The 9,600-nt window shown below is 38.4% G+C and overlaps 1 pseudogene; it reads right to left on the bottom strand.

The window, feature by feature from the left end:
* Positions 1–1,877: 1,877 nt before the first annotated feature.
* On the bottom strand, positions 1,878–9,398 carry LOC102260776 (annotated as a pseudogene).
* Positions 9,399–9,600: the final 202 nt, after the last annotated feature.

Raw genomic sequence — 9,600 nt, 5'->3', positions numbered from 1 at the left:
AACAAACTTTCACAGAGGATAGAGAAATGCTGACAAATGGAGGAAAGAGGAAAACAGATTTTCACAGGAGATAGAGCAATGTTACAAGATAAGGGGGAGAGGAAGAGAGGAGCACCACGTGGACTTGGGCCTTTGAAACTGATGCCATGGAACAAAATAACCAATGAGGAGAGCATGGGAGCCCTAAAGTAATGAAAGGTCCAATTAGAAAGGGTCAAGTTCAAACAAAGAACTGTAGCATATATAAACTGAAGACAAAGGGACACCAAGCAGGATTTTTTTTTATTTTTATTTTTCCCATTAGAGAGAAACAGAGAGCAGGCTTTTCCCATCTGGGGGCCCCTTCCGCAGGGGGGCCCCTTTGGGGACACCCCTGCCCAGATGGAGTTTGTATATGCTTCCAATAAACTTCTACATTTTTACTAAAGAAATCTGTTAGTCCACGAGTTTATTCAAACTTCGTCAGACAAAAACCCACAAGAAGACATCTGTACCCTGAACCCCACCTTTCATAAGTGATATACAATCTTGTTTAAGATATACAATATCATGATTTGACACATGTATACATTGTGCAATTATCACCATAATAGGATAGTTAACACATCCATCACCTCACATAGTTACCTTTTTGTGTGTGTGTGTGGAGAGAACTTTTAAGATCTATTCTCTTAGCAACTTTCAAGTGTATAGTGCAGCATTGTTAACTATAGTCACCATGCTGTAAATTACATCCCCAGAACTTATATGCATCTTATTACTGGAACTTTGTATCATTTGACCAACAATCCCCAAACCACCCAGCCGCTGGGAACCACCAGTATACTCTCTGTTTTTATAAATTTGATCTTTATTTAGATTCTATGTGTAAGTGAGAGATCATGGATAACTACAAATGTTTATTGATTATCTGTTACATGACAGAGACAATTCCAAGAATTGGAAATAAACGGCAGTGAATAAAACAAGTTATTGGCTTCACAAAAAAAATGGGCCAAAAAATGAATATACACATGAATAAATTTCTACTCAGATACTGGTGCTATGAAGGAAAATAAAGGGTGGGAAGTAGAATAGTGACTGCTAGTGAGGTTTTTGAGGAGAGGTATATTTCGAAGGATGATAGGGAAGGACTCTCTCATAGGTTATATTTGAGTGGAAACCTGCCTAAGACATAAAAGGAAGGGTGCCTTGTGGGTAATTAAGGAAAGAAATTCCCAAGCTGAAAGTGGCCTGCAGCCTGAGCTTCTGGGTGGCTTAAAAAATAAAATCAAATCAAGGGTATTGATTGAGCAGAGTGATCAAATGAGTGAGAAGAAATCAGTAAAATATGTGGTAAGAGGGGCTGGAGAAAGGCAGGTGGAGAGAGGCAGGATGTGTAGGTACACAAAAAATACCTTTTGCTTTTTTTAAAGGTGAAATGTGAAGATCCCAAGGGATGTTTTAAAAAATTAAATGTTAAAATTTGATTTACACAAGAGTTGTTAAGACAGAATTAAGTATCTCCAGATACTATGTTCCAGTTTTCTTTTTTTACTATTATTATTTAAGACCTTTATTATCAGGAGCTTGCAGTTTTGGGGAAAAAATCAAGTTGTAAACTTTTATTGCAAATTAAAAATGAGGTTCTTAAAAATCTCAATTTGACCAGATATGAAACAATTTAAAAACCTTTAAAGGTGTATTGAGAAAAACCAGGCTTTTTTTCTTTTCTTAAAAAAACACATTTGTCACGACCATAAAGAGACGTCTTTGGATAAAAATAAAACCCCGTGCTGCATAGATAGTGCAGATAGTTCTAGTTATCTGGTCAATGGGCAAAAAGCAAGCACTGAAGGTCTTCAGCTCCAATCTTTTGTTCATTTCTTATTGCTGGGATTTCATATTTCTTCTTGTTGGATGACTAAACCGGATGATGGTAAAGATGGTAAGCCGGCATTTTTTACTCCGCCCTGCCCTGCTCGGTCTCGGGAGCAGACGAATTCTCAGCTGGTGGATCAGCTGCTTTTTCCTCTTTGCCATCTTGTGGTTGACGGTTTTCCGGGCGTCTGCGTTGCTAGTTGAAGTTGCGGCGGTACTGACCTTGAGGTGGCTGCTGACCGTGGGTCTCATCTCCTTGATTTTCCTTATCTCCTTCGTTGCCGTCCTCTCTAGGCTGTCTTTGGCGAGGAGGGCCCCTGCGGAATCGTGGTCTGTGGCCCCGATACATATTCTGGCTCCCTGGTCTGCCTTGCTCTCCTGCACCCTGGTTGTCAGCACCTCCATCACTTCTCCCTGCTCCGGAGGGTTGGGACGCTGTGGTCCACGCCCATAGGTCTCTGCGCAGTAAGGTGGGAACCGATGCCTCCGATAGGGCGGGTGCTGTGGGCCTGGCCTTCGGGGCACTCTGATCCCTCATTCCTTCCCCCGCTCTCACTGTTCTGGGAATCCTGCTGGTAATTGCCTGGAGGACCCCGCGACCTGGAGAGCGTCTACAATGATTACTTCTGCTGCACAGTCACTGCCTTGCACTGGAACTCCTGGGGTTCTTCTTTATGGCAGCCTGGTGTACAAATACATCTTCCTTGGTGTCATTCCTGTTGGTGAAGCCATATCCGTTTCTTACATTGCACCGTTTTACTGTTCCCCAAACCTTCGTTGCGAGGACCTTCTTGTCCCCGCAGGCAGGTGCCACCAATGTGAGGCCACCCCGGCAGCCACTCCCTGCGCCGCTGCTGGTAGTGCCTGGCTTGGTGTCAGCAGCGCTGGGGGTGGGGGTGGGGGGTTAGGGAGGGAAGGAGGCGGCGGGCGGTTGCTGGGTTTCAGCCTCGCAGGTCATGGTTGCGGTGATGGTGACTGGGACTGGCTATGGCATCCGCAGCATCTCCCGGGGTGTGATGGTAACTGGGCGGCTGTGGGGCTGCTCAGGGCTCTCTGGGGTCCGCTCTCTGCTCCCGCTATTGATCGAACTCTTGTTTTCTTTTTTTAAATATATTTTATTGATTTTTTACAGAGAGGAAGGGAGAGGGATAGAGAGTTGGAAACATCCATGAGAGAGAAACATCCATCAGCTGCCTCCTGCACACCCCTACTGGGGATGTGCCCTCAACCAAGGTACATGCCCTTGACCGGAATGGAACCTGGGACTCTTCAGTCCACAGGCCGACGGTATAGCCACTGAGCCAAACTGGTCAGGGCCAAACTCTTGTTTTCTTAATGTTGACAACTTAACCATGGTATTTTAACAAAGATTTAAAAATATATGATTGGTATAGTACTAGCAACTGAATTACAGACTTCATTCAGATTTCCCCATTTTTCCTACTAATGTACTTTTTCTGTTTCAGGATTCAATCCAATATACCATGTTGCATTTATTTATATCTCCTCCAATCTGTGATAATTTGTCTATTCTTTTTTTTTACATGACCTTGACAAGTTTAAAAAATATTGGTCAGGTAATTTGCAGAATTTCATTCAATTTAGGTTTGTCTGATGTTGTTTCATGATTAGACTGAGGTTATAAATTTTGGGGGAAATATTGGAGAGGTAATGTGACATTCTCATAGCACCATATTCAGGAAACAGATAACATGAGTTATTACTGGTGTGATATTCATCTTAATTTTTTTAAAGGAGTGATATGACCTGACCCATGTTAAAAATGATCTGTTGTCTGCTGTTTGAGAACTGATTCTAGGGGAACAGTACATAACAGGAAAACGAGTTGGGAGTTTTTTGTGATAATCCAAATGAAAGATGGTTGTAGTTTGTACAGGGATGTTAGCAATAGAGATAGCAAGAAATGATGGCATACATTCCAGAATAAATTCTTCATGGATCTTTGGAGGAATACCAGCAGGATTTGCTGATGGTTTATGTATGAGGGGATGAGATTAACATCCAGGGTTTTATCTTGAACAATAGGAAGAATGAGGTGTCATTTACTGCTATGGGAACACTTGTGAAGAGACCGGTGGGGGTATAATAGAAATTTGCTTTTAGGCAGGTTAATTTTGAGGTACCTATTCTGTGTTCAGATGGAGTTGTTTCATAGAGTGATTTGTATGACTTTTGAGTTTGATTTGGACTTGAAATATGCATTTAGGAGTCATTTATGTATAAATCACATTTAAAGCCATGAAACCATATAAGGTCATCTAGATAGTGAATAAAAGGAAGAGGCCTAAGAGCCAAGAATTGAGACACTTCACATGCTTGTTCCTGTGCATCATCTTATTAGCAAATTCAGTGCTGTAACATGTGACCATGATGCCAATAGTAACCGGGTTATTTAAGGACTCTTTGTTGGCTGCCTATTGTATGCCCAAAATACTATGGTGAACAAATCAGGGACTTGAAATATGCATTTAGGAGTCATTTATGTATAAATCACGTTTAAAGCCATGAAACCATATAAGGTCATCTAGATAGTGAATAAAAGGAAGAGGCTTAAGAGCCAAGAATTGAGACACTTCACATGCTTGTTCCTGTGCATCATCTTATTAGCAAATGCAGTGCTGTAACATGTGACCATGATGCCAATAGTAACTGGGTTATTTAAGGACTCTTTTTTGGCTGCCTATTGTATGCCCAAATTACTATGGTGAACAAATCAGAAAAAAACCTCTGTTCTCACAGCATGTTTATTCTAGAGGTAGGGAACACAGAAGATGGCCAACTAACAATGACGAATGTATCAAAAGGATATATCACTTAGTGGTACATGCAAGGATGAACATAAAACACTGAGGAAAGAATTGCTATGTTCTCCATGGATGCCTATGAGGATGATATTGAGCTGAGACCTCAATGTCAAGGAACCAACTGTGAGAAGATTTAAATGGGGTAGACCAGTGTTAAGCCTTGACAAGGCACATACTTTTTGGCCTCAATTAATCAACTTCTGGGAATGTTTCTATGGATGTGCTCATATACAAAGATCTTCAATGACTACTTTATGTTATTGAGGGGGCAAATTAGAAACACTTGAATTTATCTGTCTGGAACTAGATAAATAATTATGAGTCACACTGTGGTAGAACACCTGGTAGCCCTTAAATAGGGTAAGATATATCTGTATGAAAATATGTTTTAGGTTGGAAAAACAATGGCCCTTGACCTAATGTATGTTATAATCTCATTAACATTTTTATTTTGAAAATAAAGACTGTATATTCCTAATATTTTTCAATGAAACAAGAGAAGCTGCTAACAGTGATTATTTATGGGGGGGAAAGCCACATTTTACTTTTCCCTTGTAAGCCTTCCAAGTAATTTTTAAGTTTCCCATATATATCTATTCTGTTTTAATGTAATTCAAAAGAATTAATTGAAATAAGAACTACTGTTAAAACTACTGTACTTTGTTTATATACTCTTTCTTTTAATCCATTTATTTATTTAGGTTTTTTTCTACAATATATTTTTTATTGATTTCAGAGAGGAAAGGAGAGATAGAAACATTAATGATGAGAGAAAATCATTGATCGGCTATCTCTTGCACTCTCCTCCCGCTCCATACTGGGGATTGAGCCTGCAACCCAGGCCTGTGCCCCAAATGGAAATTGAACCATGACCTCCTTGTTCATAGGTCAATGCTCAACCACTGAGCAACACCGGCTGGGCCATTTGTTTTTGTTTTTAACCCACATTCACAGAGCCCAGACTATGAAGTGGCTTATGGAAAGCCTTCTATATTTACATTTTTCTCTCCCACCCAATGCAACTTAATATTTTTATATTCCTATTTAGATCCAGTTTACATCATGTCAATAATGCTAGTGGGCAGCAGTTTATACTTTTTTGGCAAGTGACAGGATGGGCTGGGGACAGCAATCCAGGGTGTCAGGGAGAGCCAGATTGACCGAGGCATATTGACAACAGAGGCCAGAAGGGTAAGGAGGAGAGGATTAATTTGGAAAAACCAAATGGGAGTGTTTAAATTGACAGTAAGTGTAAAGAAAAGATTCAGCATGAATGAGGACATGTGGTATAGAAAAGGTATTCCCACTTGTAATTGCTAGAAAAATCTAAAGTTCAAGGTGTTGACGGTCAAAAAGTATCAGAGAATATTGAAATTCAAGGTATCCAAATGTGTGACTGCCAAAGTGGATGGAGGTAATTTTCTCTGTAATTCCCCTTGCAGGAAGTCACAATGTCTATCTTTATGTTATACTAGTAGGTAATTCTAATCTTTTAGGGAAACAGTATTTTATAACTGGAAACTTCCCAATGGGGGAGTGGGTCCTGACTCAACCACTCTGCTGGTAACAAGTTAGTCAAGTACATTCTGCCAACAGTGGGAGTTTTGTAATTCCCTTATGACGCTCTGCTGATCTATGCATATTGCATCCATGTGCCTGGGCCAGGATTAGGAATCTACCTAAGGAAAGTGAGCTGATGCTCCTAACAAGAGATGTGCTTAAGGTAGCTGAGGTTCATTGTATTGTTCTACTGCAGTGACCTGGGTCTTCAGAGATCTATGTTTTTATTTGTTCTAGCTTCATTTATTTTAATGATAAGGAATATGTGAGGCCTGGCATATAAATAGCGTAGACTTTAAATCAGGGGTGGGGACATTTTTTTTGCCAAAGGCCAGTTAAATATTTATAACATCATTAGCGGGCCATACAGAATTATCAACTTAAAAATTAGCTTGCTATATTTGGTTAAACATTTAATTAAGTCACCCCTAATGCCGTGGCAGGGCCTTTACTACTCATGTTCACAAATGATTCTGCTGGCCTTACACAGCTCTTGGGCCAGACGTTCCCAACCCCTGCTAGTTGGCTTTTATAGGGCGATTATGTTCTTGATCTTATTTATATTTTTATGAGATTCTTTGTAGTTCATGGTACTTTACTCAAATTATATTTCTGCCTATGAAGAATAGTGAATGACTGTCAGTGCCTCCTAGGAATAAATGAATATCTACCTGATAATATTCCATATTAAGAGGGACCCTTTAAAGTTGCCATTTTGAACTGAGAATTGTTGTTTAAAATGCAAACATATAGCAGTTGTAATATATTATACAATGCATATATATTAGAATTAATAATATAGTATTAATGCTTAAGCATTGATAAAAATTCTTCACCGATGGAACAAATGTCTATATTCAATTGCTCTGGAAAATAAAAAGAACAGTTTGCCACCAAACTAAGTTACAGGACATAGTAAGAACTATGGCTGAAGAGTCAAATGTCACAAAGAGTCAGATGAATAAAAGAACAAGAAGACTAAGACACATTCTTAAATGAGGAGTATGGAATTTTAATGCTTAAACCAAGTCCCAATCAAAAACCTATATTCACGAGAGGCACTATATAAGATAAGCTCTATGGCAGCTTTATTATATGAATATGTATGAACAATTTCACTATAACTAGTTCTCATTTGAAAGAAACTAGAATTTTTCACAGTAATTTTTTTTGTAAGGAACTCTGAGTCTCATCTTTGAAGCCTAGGATTTGTGAAAGTAGAAAATTATTTTTAGGCATTTTGATTTATGTACATATTTTTATAATATACAAAAATGTAGTTTACTGAGTTAATTTATTTATCTGAAGTAGAACTTCACTCAATATTCAAGTGAAAATAAAATGCCGCATTAATCCATTAATCCTCCTAATTTAAGTATTTATAGAACATATATTAGCAATTAGATCAACCAAAAATTCATATTAAGATGCTGAAATTTCACTAAGGATTAAAAATTCAATGATTTAGTTTTTCATTTTCTCATAGTGTATTTTCTTTATATTTTATTGTATGTGTACCATTTAATAAATTATAACCCAAGTGTCAGTAAGATTTTTGTTGTCTTTTTTTAATAGGACATATGATTTATTTCAATAAGCATTTAATTACTGCATTTCCAATCTATTAATGTTTATTAAATACTTAAATAATGCAAATCATTTAAATTAAAGGGTGTGTTTTTTTGTCTAATGGAACATTATAAGACTCATAATTACTAAAGCCAATCTTTTTCTTTACACAAAACATGAACATTCATAGCTTAAAAAATATTTATTATAATGCTGTGGGAATCCATAACAGAGGAATGGTGATTCTCCAGATCAGCAGTAATAGCATCACATGAAAACTTGTTACAAATACAAATTCTAAGCTCCACCCCAGGCCTTCTCCTCAGAAACTCTGGAGGTGGGCACAACCATGTAATATACTCTAAAGCAGTGATGGCAAACCTTTTGAGCTCGGCGTGTCAGCATTTTGAAAAACCCTAACTTAACTCTGGTGCCGTGTCACATATAGAAATTTTTTGATACTTGCAACCACAGTAAAACAAAGACTTATATTTTTGATATTTATTTTATATATTTAAATGCCATTTAACAAAGAAAAAGCAACCAAAAAAATGAGTTCGCGTGTCACCTCTGACACGCGTGTCATAGGTTCGCCATCACCGCTCTAAAGTGTTACTACAGTTAGACAACTAAGATAATTCCGAGGACACACCAATTGGGACTTATGTGGCTTGCTATCACTAGTGAATCTTTCTCCTGAAATAGCCCAGGCTGTGCAGAACTGCTGGGATGGAAGGAGGTAATTCAGTGTTTTGACTCTGCAGCAATCAAGTCGGTGCCAGCGTTCCACCTGCGTCTCCTTAGACCCCTCCTTCATTTCTAGCTTCCAGAATGCCTACGTTCCCTTTAGGCAGCACCTGGGTCTTTGTCGAAAGATAGCCAGACTGTGCCTGCCTCACTCTACTTGGGCATTTGTGGGAATGTAGAGCACCTGTTCTTACCTTGAGCCAGCTTAACCAGTAACTAAGGTGTATAAATATTGCATTTTTCTTGCTTTTCCTAAAGATGTTCTGAAAAATGACTAACACTGTCGCTGGACCTCCCCTGTGGGATCCAGCCAGTTATCTTCCATGAGACTTTGCTTGGGAGCCCACTGTTGTTTCCTCTCCTTTCCATTCCCACTGCTCTAACTCCTGCCCCTTCTCCTAGAAATAACTCCTCCTATCTCTCTATCACATGAACCCTTATCTCAGGATACACTTTTGGGGAACCCAACTTAAAATAGGCAATATTATTATTTCCCTGAGTAAAAGCATAAGAGTTATATTGAAGTGTTCAGAAACATTCTGAACATCATTTGATCTTTGGCCATGACACTGTATTTCCACCACTGTTTTTGTATTTTTATATGACATTTTGTTTTAAACAGACCTTTTTATACCAGTTTTAGATGTTCAGAAAAATTGAGAAGATAGTACAGAGAGTTCCAATAGGTCACACACCCAGTTTTATACTATCATTTTGTTAGTATCATGCATTGGTAACAGTTTATAAACTGATATTGATACATCATTACTATTAACTAAGGAGGATGGTGTTTTTGCTTAAATTCTATTCATCCTTCAAGGCTTACCTCAGGACCATTATGAGTTATTTATTTTTCTTCACTCATTCACCGAACATTCAACACTTTTGAGCACTTAAGGTATATACACCAAAAATTGTCCTATTAGTGGGGGGATAAGGCAGTGAATCAGACATACCAGGTTTTAACTGTTATATAAATTCTATTCTAATGGAGAGGGTAAAATAAAAACGAAATTAATAAATGCATACAAATACAAAT

This window comes from Myotis brandtii, unplaced genomic scaffold (genome assembly GCF_000412655.1).
Source record: "Myotis brandtii unplaced genomic scaffold, ASM41265v1 scaffold750, whole genome shotgun sequence".
Taxonomy (NCBI): Eukaryota; Metazoa; Chordata; class Mammalia; order Chiroptera; family Vespertilionidae; genus Myotis; species Myotis brandtii.
This window is presented reverse-complemented; position numbering and strand designations above follow the sequence as displayed.